The sequence below is a fragment of the Nicotiana tomentosiformis genome, chromosome 11, assembly GCF_000390325.3.
Source record: "Nicotiana tomentosiformis chromosome 11, ASM39032v3, whole genome shotgun sequence".
In the NCBI taxonomy this organism is placed as follows: domain Eukaryota; kingdom Viridiplantae; phylum Streptophyta; class Magnoliopsida; order Solanales; family Solanaceae; genus Nicotiana; species Nicotiana tomentosiformis.
Window position 1 is genome coordinate 107,042,021 of NC_090822.1, and position 8,979 is coordinate 107,050,999.

The window sequence follows — 8,979 nt, forward strand, 5'->3', positions numbered from 1 at the left end:
CTAGGCAGTTCAGAGAATGAATGAAACTCAGATGTACTTGCAAAAGAGAACACAATGTTAGCTATAAAATTCGCCACTGAATTGCCTTCTCTGAACATATGTTGAAAGATCACATTGAAGTTGTCCTTCATCTCTGTAATTTTCTTCACATCCTGTGCAATTACCCAAGGAGGATCCCATTCCCCTTCTATCGCCTTCTTCATCACCAATGAATCAGTCTCTAGTATGAGAGGGTGAAAATAATGCTCCACACAATATTCCAACCCTTGAAGAATAGCCTTAGCTTCAGCCACCGCATTAGTTGTAACTCCTAGGTCTACTGCCCTAGCATACACCACATCACCTTCATCATCCCTTACGCAAAAGCCTAGGGAGCTAGGTCCAAGATTGCCCTTTGAAGCTCCATCAGTATTACATTTGTACCAACCATGACAAGGAAGCTGCCGTGTTACTCTTGTAGTGATCAATATAGGTTTATATCCTTCAAAGTATTGAATCATGTCTGGCCATAACAATGGAATATTGGGGATACAAGCATACCTCACCCTTGCCAGTTGATGCAATGTCCTATTTATCTTATGAATCACCCTATTTGTGGAAATTGAACCACCATGTTTACCTGCATTTCTTCTCTTCCACAACTTCCAAGTGATGATAGCTGGTACTGCTTGAAATAGTGGCTTTAATTTCGGACAACACTGAGCATACCACCAATGCCTTATAATATGCTTCAATTGAATCAATTGCACAGAAATTCCAGCGGCCCCCATGAACAAGTTCCATACCTTAGAGGCAGTAGGACTTGTGACAAATATATGCTCAATGGATTCCTCTTGGGGCTGCTGACAACACCAACACCTAGACATCACCATTTGCCCTTGCCTCCTCCACATGTTATCGGTGGTTATTTTCTGCCTCCACAATCTCCACAAGAAGAAGGATATCTTGAATGGCAAACCTTTAATCCAAAATTAACTTGAATTCCTGATTAGGATCTGCCCTATGGCTTAATATTTGCCAAGCACTGCTAACACTAAACTTGCCTGAAAGAGTTGGCATCCAGTATGGCTTATCCCAATATCCCTCACTGCCTTCATAGTGCACATTTAGTCTTATATGTTCTGCAATTTTCTCATTGAAAGTTTGATCTAGCAGCTGATCATCCCATTTTTCCCCTTACCGCAGTTCTGCCACCTCCTGAAGACCTTCATTGATTGGAAAGTCTTTAGGTAATACATGATAAAGTGCACCCAATCCAGTCCAATTTTCATGCCAAATATTAGTTGTTCCACTCTTCAATTCCCATACGATCTCATGTTCCACTTCTTCCCTAGCATTCAGCATTTGTCTCCAAACATGAGACCCTACCCTAAAACGCAACACAGTTGGTGGCTCCTTCTTGCAATACTTATTCCACATGAAATTAGACCACAAAGATTTTGTGGTCCTAAACCTCCACCATAGTTTAGCAAACAGTGCCCTTGAGACATCATTTAAGGACCTAAAACCTAGCCCCCCCTTCCTCTTTAGGAAGGCAAAGATTTTTCCATGAAGCCCAGTGTCTGCTTCTCTCTTCTTCCTTTGTGCTCCAAAAGAACCTAGCAAAAGTCTTATGTAGATGCCCCAGGATGTTATTTGGTGGATCAAGGACTAATAACATGTGAACTGGCATACTTTGCAACACAATAGAGATGAGTGTTGCTTTTCCTCCAAATGACAGCAGTTTTCCTTTCCATGAATGCAATTTAGCCTTCACCTTCTTGATAAGATCCTCATAATAGTCCTTCCTCCTTCTAGTGTAAAAAATAGGACACCCTAGATATGTGAAGGGGAATTTACCTCTTGCAAATCCTGTAATAGCTCCAACTGCCTGAAACAATCCATTAGCAACCTTTGAATACATGTAGTATGAACTCTTATCTTTGTTGATCATCTGACCTGATATCTTCTCATAGTTCCCTAACACTGCCATAATCTTGCTTAAAGAGGGAGGATGAGCAGATGCAAAGATTATCGTATCATCAGCATACGCCAAGTGGTTTACAAAATCAGACCACTTAGGCATTCCAAATCCCACAAATGACTTGTCTTCAAAAAGCTTATTCAAAGACCTGGAAAGTACCTCAGCTGACAGAATGAACAATGCTGGAGATAGGGGATCCCCTTATTTCACACCCCTTGTCGACTTAAAGAACCCTGAGGACTGCCCATTCACCAATACTGAATACCAGTTATTTGGCATCAAGTTCCACACCATGTTGATGAAGTGTTCAGAAAATCCCATCTTCCTTAGCACATGTAATAAGTACTTCCATGAGACCCTATCATAGGCCTTAGCCATATTAAGCTTGATCACCACATTAGCTGGCTTTCCCCTTAACCCTATGTCAGTGACAATTTCTTGAGTCAATAAGATGTTCTCAAATATACTCCTACCCTTTAAAAATCCGGATTGATTAGGAGCTATTAGAGATGGCAAAAAAATCTACAATCTGTCATGTAACACCCTAGACAAAACCTTGTTAATGAAGTTGCTCAAACTAATAGGTCTTAAGTCAGAGAAGGTCTCAACTCTAGGTTTCTTGGGCATCAACACTGGATTGGTGTGAGTGATGGATTTAGGCAATGCAACTCCTCCATAGAAGTGTAGCACCATGTTGTGTATATCAGCACCAATAACATCCCAGCATGTTTGATAAAACAAGCCAGTTAATCCATCACGGCCACTAGCACTCTCCCCACTAAGCTCAAAAACTGTTGCCCTTACTTCTTTAATTGTTGGCAATCTTCTAAGTTCCAAATTATGATCCATAGTGACCATTGAAGGTACATTATTGAGCAAGGGAAATTCAGAAGCATCACCTTCATTTGTGAACTATTTTTGATAGAAGTCCACTGCAGATGTAGCCAATTGCTCCTGGTCTTCAATCCATACCCCACTGCCACTTTTGATCCTCTTCAGTTGAAATTTCTTTCTTTTGCCATTGACATGGTTGTGAAAGAAACTTGTATTCCTATCTCCTTCAGCAAACCAATTCATCCCAGCTTTTTGCTTCCAATACTGCTACTCAATATTCAAGTATTTCTTCAATTGAGATTGAGCCTTTTGAAGCACAATCCAATTCTCAGTTGTAGGCTCTTCTTCAAACAACATCTCCTTCACCCTAACAATGTCCTCCAAAATAGCCAATTGCTTGAAGATATCACCAAATGTTTCCCTATTCCATTTTGAGAGTGCTGCCTTCACCCTCTTGATATTCTGCTTGAACATCAAAAACTGATCCCCTGTGAAATCAGCTTCCCAATTCTGCCTCACCACGTCCATAAATGTATCATGCTTTGTCCAAAAGTTCAAGAATCTGAAAGGCTTGACAAACTTGGTTGTTTGCACCCCACATGTCATTAGCAATCGTGCATGATCTGATCCAGTTCTGATTAGATGCTCAACTTCAATAGTTGGCAACATGTTCTGAAATGGCAAAGTCAAAAAATTCCTATCCAATCTCTTGAATATACACTCAGCATTGGATCTCCCAATCCACCATGTGAATGGACTTCCTTTGTACCCTTGCTCAAACAAACAACAAGAGTTTACACAAAATGCAAAATCCTCATATTCAGGAGGGTGTACTGGAAGTCCCCCTTTTTTCTCATCTTTATGCAATAACACATTGAAATCCCCTCCTACCAACCATGGTAATTTCATATCACTTGCTAAATAATACAAGTGATCCCACAAATCCAACCTCTCCATTGATGAACATTTTGCATAAACAAATGTCATCATCATGTGCTGCCCCACGTCATGATGAAACACTCTAACAGTCACTTGTTGCTCAGTATCCTCCACTAATTCCCATTCCACCACTGCATCGAAGAACAACCATATTTGCCCATTAATATTTGTATAAGCAGTCTACATATTCAACCTCCTTTTATATCTATCAATGAGTCCCTTCTTTTGAAAAGGCTCCATCAATGCAACTACACAAAAATTATGCTCCCTATTCATATTGATCACCCTAGGAAAGGCATGTTATGTATTCACAGACCTTATGTTCCATATTAATGTTTTGATCATCATCTAGATAGAGAAGCTGCCCACCTGGGCATTATTCTTGAAGGTTGTGGTGAATCTTTACTCTGATTCTTCTTAGTTTTTTTACCTCCTTTAGCACTAGTTGTGGGTGATAAATCCCCTTCCCTAGCCACTTGTTTGAAGTTTTCGGCAGTTGATTCATCATCTCCTTCATCCTCCATTGGATTTTGTCTCAATAAGTCTTCATCAATTGGTGTCACATTGTGTGTAACTATATCATGTAAATGTTGTAGAGGAGTCTTAGTTAGAACATTAAGATGTAGTTGCATGGTTTGATCAGTGCCAAATTCCATAGGCACTTCCTCTATTTCCCCGGATGCTCTTGGAACAATTGCCCGCTCATCAGCCTGTTCATACTCCTTGAATTGTAGCTCATGGACATACGCAGGAACACCATCTATATAGGCCAAAATCTCTCCAGTGGCTCTAAGGTTGGGGTTTATTGTAGCTGCCTCATCAGGTGAACCTGGTTTTAGGCCTGGCATTGCCAGCCTATCGCCAGGTGAGCTTGGCTTTAGGCCTGGCATCGCCAGCCTATCGCCAGGTGAGCCTGGCTTTAGGCCTGGCGTCGCCAGCCTATCGCCCGATAAGTCTGGCTATAGGTCTGGCATCCCATCCTATCGCCAGGTGAGCTTGGATTGTTGTCCTTCTTCACCTTGTCTCCTATTGTCTTTGTTTTGCCCAGCTGATCATTCTTAACCTCAACTGCATCGCTCCATAAGACCTTTGTAGAGTTTACCTCATCAAGATCCTCCATCCGCCCAGAATCTTTAAAAGTTTGAGATGGAATCGCATGACAAGATTGGTTTGTGGTCACATTGAGTTGTTTTAGCTCCTCTTTGCTAGTCCCAAACCTTCTATGAACCTAGTCGATTGTGGACTGAATCCCAGAAGGAGTAGGACCATCTTTAGAACTGAAGACTGGTTTTCCCCCACCAAAACCAGTTGGTTGTTCTCGTTTATATCACTTTGTTCCTCCTCTAATACTGCAAATTTATTCCTTGTTTGAACCTTGTTTGTCTGATCTTCTTCGACCTCCATCAGTGCAAAGTTATTGTGCACCTGTTGTACACCAGCATTCACTGGCATGATTGCATTGCCAGTTTGCCCTTGTACCTGGGTTTTGTTATTTTTGTTGGTTCTCCGATTATCCCGAACTTCCTGCCACTGTGCACCTACGTTCCCGACTACTTTTCCACTCGTGAGAATCATTAAAGGGGTAATGTGATTTTTGGTTTTTCCTTGTTCATCAGCAGTAGAATTCCAGTTGTTCAACTCAGCAAGATCATTCCTTTTGTTGATGCTTCGATTCTCTATAAGCTCGGGGTGCAAATGCCAACATTTAATTTCATCATGTCCTTGTAGTTTACACTCCTTACAATATTTTGGTAGCATGTCATACTGAATTATCACCCATTCTGTTCGAACACCACCAAAAGCTTCATCATCAATATCCAATCGCACCTTTTTAGGTAGTTCGGCCAACAAATCGACAAGAACTTTTACTCTTGCGCAACTCGGCCTAGTTTTGTTTGTAGTTGCCGCGTCAAGACACACTGGCCTTCCCACAGTTGTAGCCAAGTAAAATAGAGTTTCCTTTACAAAAAAGGTAGGAAGAAGTCCAGAAAAAGAAATCCACGCCATCGCCATCGGAGTTTCTTCACCCGCCTTAAATTTTGCATCGTAGATAAGATTACGCAATTGGTATTCGTACCCATCTTTGGCTTTGATGTAGTACGTACTCTTTGATGTGAAATCGAGGAAATCTTGCCATAGAGTTAATCTAGTTAACACATGACGATCTCTAAGGAATCCGATATTACACTCACCTTTGATACCACATTGAGTTGGAATTATTCGGCGAAGCTCGTGAATCTCCGGAGAACCATATGAAAGCTTGCCAACGACAGGATATTGGAGGCCTTCAATCACCTTCATTCTATCTACTTCTACCTCTGTGAATTTAATCACTTGTTGGCCATTCAAATACACTACTCGTCGCAGTGGAATGGGTTGAATTAAAGCTGCAGCAGTAGCCATCGCTGGAGGATTTAAAGAATTTGGTTTCAAAATCTTCGAGTAATCTAGAAGAGCTGGGTTGGAGTTAGTTGTTGTATGTTGTTGTGCAACACTGGGGGAGGGCAGACCAGCCGGAAAAGTTGGTTGGTCGCCGGCCATTGTGGCCATTAAAGCCTAAAGCTCCAGCTTTGTCCGCGATGAACAGTGACGAAGTCACTATTCACGGTACTGTTTGGCACTGTTCACTGCTACAGTGGCGGCGGAAATTTGAGAGAAAAAAACGACCTAGCTCTGGTAGTTTGAATGGATTTCCACGGTAGTAGTTATTGAGTATTCTGGTTGCAGATTTTTCTTGGAGATAGCAAGGTAGCTGTTTGGCGATCACAGCCCCTACTCTTCTCCCTCTTATCTTCCTCTAGTTGTATATAGCTATTTTCCAGGCTGAGTTAGCCTTGATTTTGTTAGACAGATTGTAGTAGATGTTCATGACTAGTGACACCCCGATGTTCGGCTTTTCTTTTCCGCACTTCTATTTTTCTTTAATTTGAACTCTTTAAATTGAGGTTTTATGTTAAATAAACTTGAAATTATCTTTGAAATGAAAATATCGGTTTGTTTTGGAAATGAGTCAGCTTGCCTAGTTTCACGATAGGCGCCATCATGACAGAGGTTAGTTTGGGTCGTGACAGATTGGTATCAGAGACTAGGTTATATAGGTCTCACGAGTCATGAGCAGGTTTAGTAGAATCTTGCGGATCGGTACGGAGACGTCTGTACTCATCTTTAGGAGGCTGCAGAACCTTTAGGAAACTTCACATTCTTGAATTCTTGTCGTGCGAATTTGTTGATTCTAGTAACTAAATATCTGTTGTTTCATTCTCTCACAGATGGTGAGGACTCATGCTACCGGTCAGGAGGGCAAGCCACCAGTACCACCAGCCAGGGCCGCGAGAGGCCGAGGCCGCGGTAGAGGTCGTGGTATGGGCAGAGGTGCAGCCCGTATAGCAGCTGCGGCAGAACCTGCAGATCCACCAGTTGTCCCAGATCAGGACCAAGTTCCAGTTGTTGATGCACCAGCTCAGGCACCACCTGTGCCTATTGTGATTCCAGGCCTTCAGGAGGCCCTAGCTCAGATTCTGATAGCGTGTACTGGCCTTGCTCAGGCGGTCTCTATTTCGATGACCGTAGCCACTTCTTAGGCCAGAGGAAGAACTCAGACTCCCGTCGCTCGCACACCCGAGCAGGTTATTCAGGGACTTCAGACACCAGAGGCACCACCAGTCCAGTCGGTTATTATTGCTCAGGATTATGTGGTTCCTGCTATGCCTGAGGATGATCAGCGTAGGTTGGAGAGGTTTGGGAGACTTCAGCCACCACCTTTCAGTGGCACAGAGAGAGAGGATGCTTATGACTTTTTGGACAGGTGTCAGAGGATACTCCGTACTGCTGGTATTTTGGAGACTTGTGGGGTCTCACTCACTACCTTTCAGTTTTCTGGGGCTGCACTCAAATGGTGGGAGACTTACGAGAGGCGTAGGACTGTTAGCGCAGAACCCCTTACTTGGCAGCAGTTCTCCGTGGTCTTTTTGGAGAAGTTTGTGCCTCTATCCCGCAGAGAGTAGCTGCGTAGACAGTTTGAGCAGCTTCGCTAGGGCGATATGTCTGTGACACAGTATGAGATGCGATTCTCTGAGTTGGCCCGTCATGCTATCTGGTTAGTTCCCATGGACAGAGAGAGGATCATGAGGTTTATTGATGGCCTCACTTATCAGCTACAGTTGCTCATGACCAGGGAGCGGGTTTTGGGTGCTACCTTTGATGAGGTTGTCGATATTGCTCGGCAGATTGAGATGGTTCGTGGTCAGGAGAGGGTTGAGCGGGAGGCCAAGAGGCCTCGTGGTCAGGGTGGATTCAGCGGTGCTCCTTTTAGGGGTCAGTTCCAGCACGGTAGAGGTCATCATTTCAGACAGGCTCAGTAAGCTCGACCATTTCATCTAGGTGCATCATCTGGCCATAGTTCTCACAGTTTTCATCAAGACCACTCATCACTTAGTGACCTTCCAGTTCATAGTTCGTCCCGTGCTCCACATGTTCAGGGCTCTTCCATGCCAGGTTCTTCTACCAGTCATCCCGGTGCTAGGGGTTCCCTTTAGTTTCCGCCGCCAGCACCAGGGAGTTATTTTGAGTGTGGGGAGCTTGGGCATATGTAGAGGCGGTGTCCTCGTCGTCATGGAGGTCTATCTCAGCAGAGGAGTCAGCCTCTGACTACAGCACCAGTTACCTCACCACCCGCCCAGTCAGCTCGGGGTGGAGGTCAGTCAGCTAGGGGTCGCTCTAGAGGGGGAGGCAGATTAGGGGGTGGTCAGGACCGTTTCTATTCTCTCCCTGCCACACCAGATACTATTGCTTCAGATGTTGTGATTACAGGTATTGTCTCAGTTTGTCACAGAGATGCCTCAGTATTATTTGACCATGGTTCCACGTATTCATATGTTTCCTCGTATTTCGCCCATTTTCTGGATATGCCCCGTGAGTCCTTAGTTTCATCTGTACATGTATCTACTCCTATGGGCGATACTATTATTGTGGACCGCGTATATCGATCATGTGTGGTGACTATTGGGGGTCTGGAGACCCAAGTGGATCTATTCTTGCTCAGCATGGTTGACTTTGATGTGATATTGGGTATGGATTGGTTATCTCCATGTCATGTTGTTCTATATTGTCACGCTAAGACGGTGACGTTGGCTATGCCGGGAATTCCGAGGGTTGAGTGGAGCGGTTCTGTAGATTATGTACCAAGTAGGGTGATTTCATATTTGAAGGCTCAGCGCATGGTTGAGAAGGGTTGCCTATCTTAT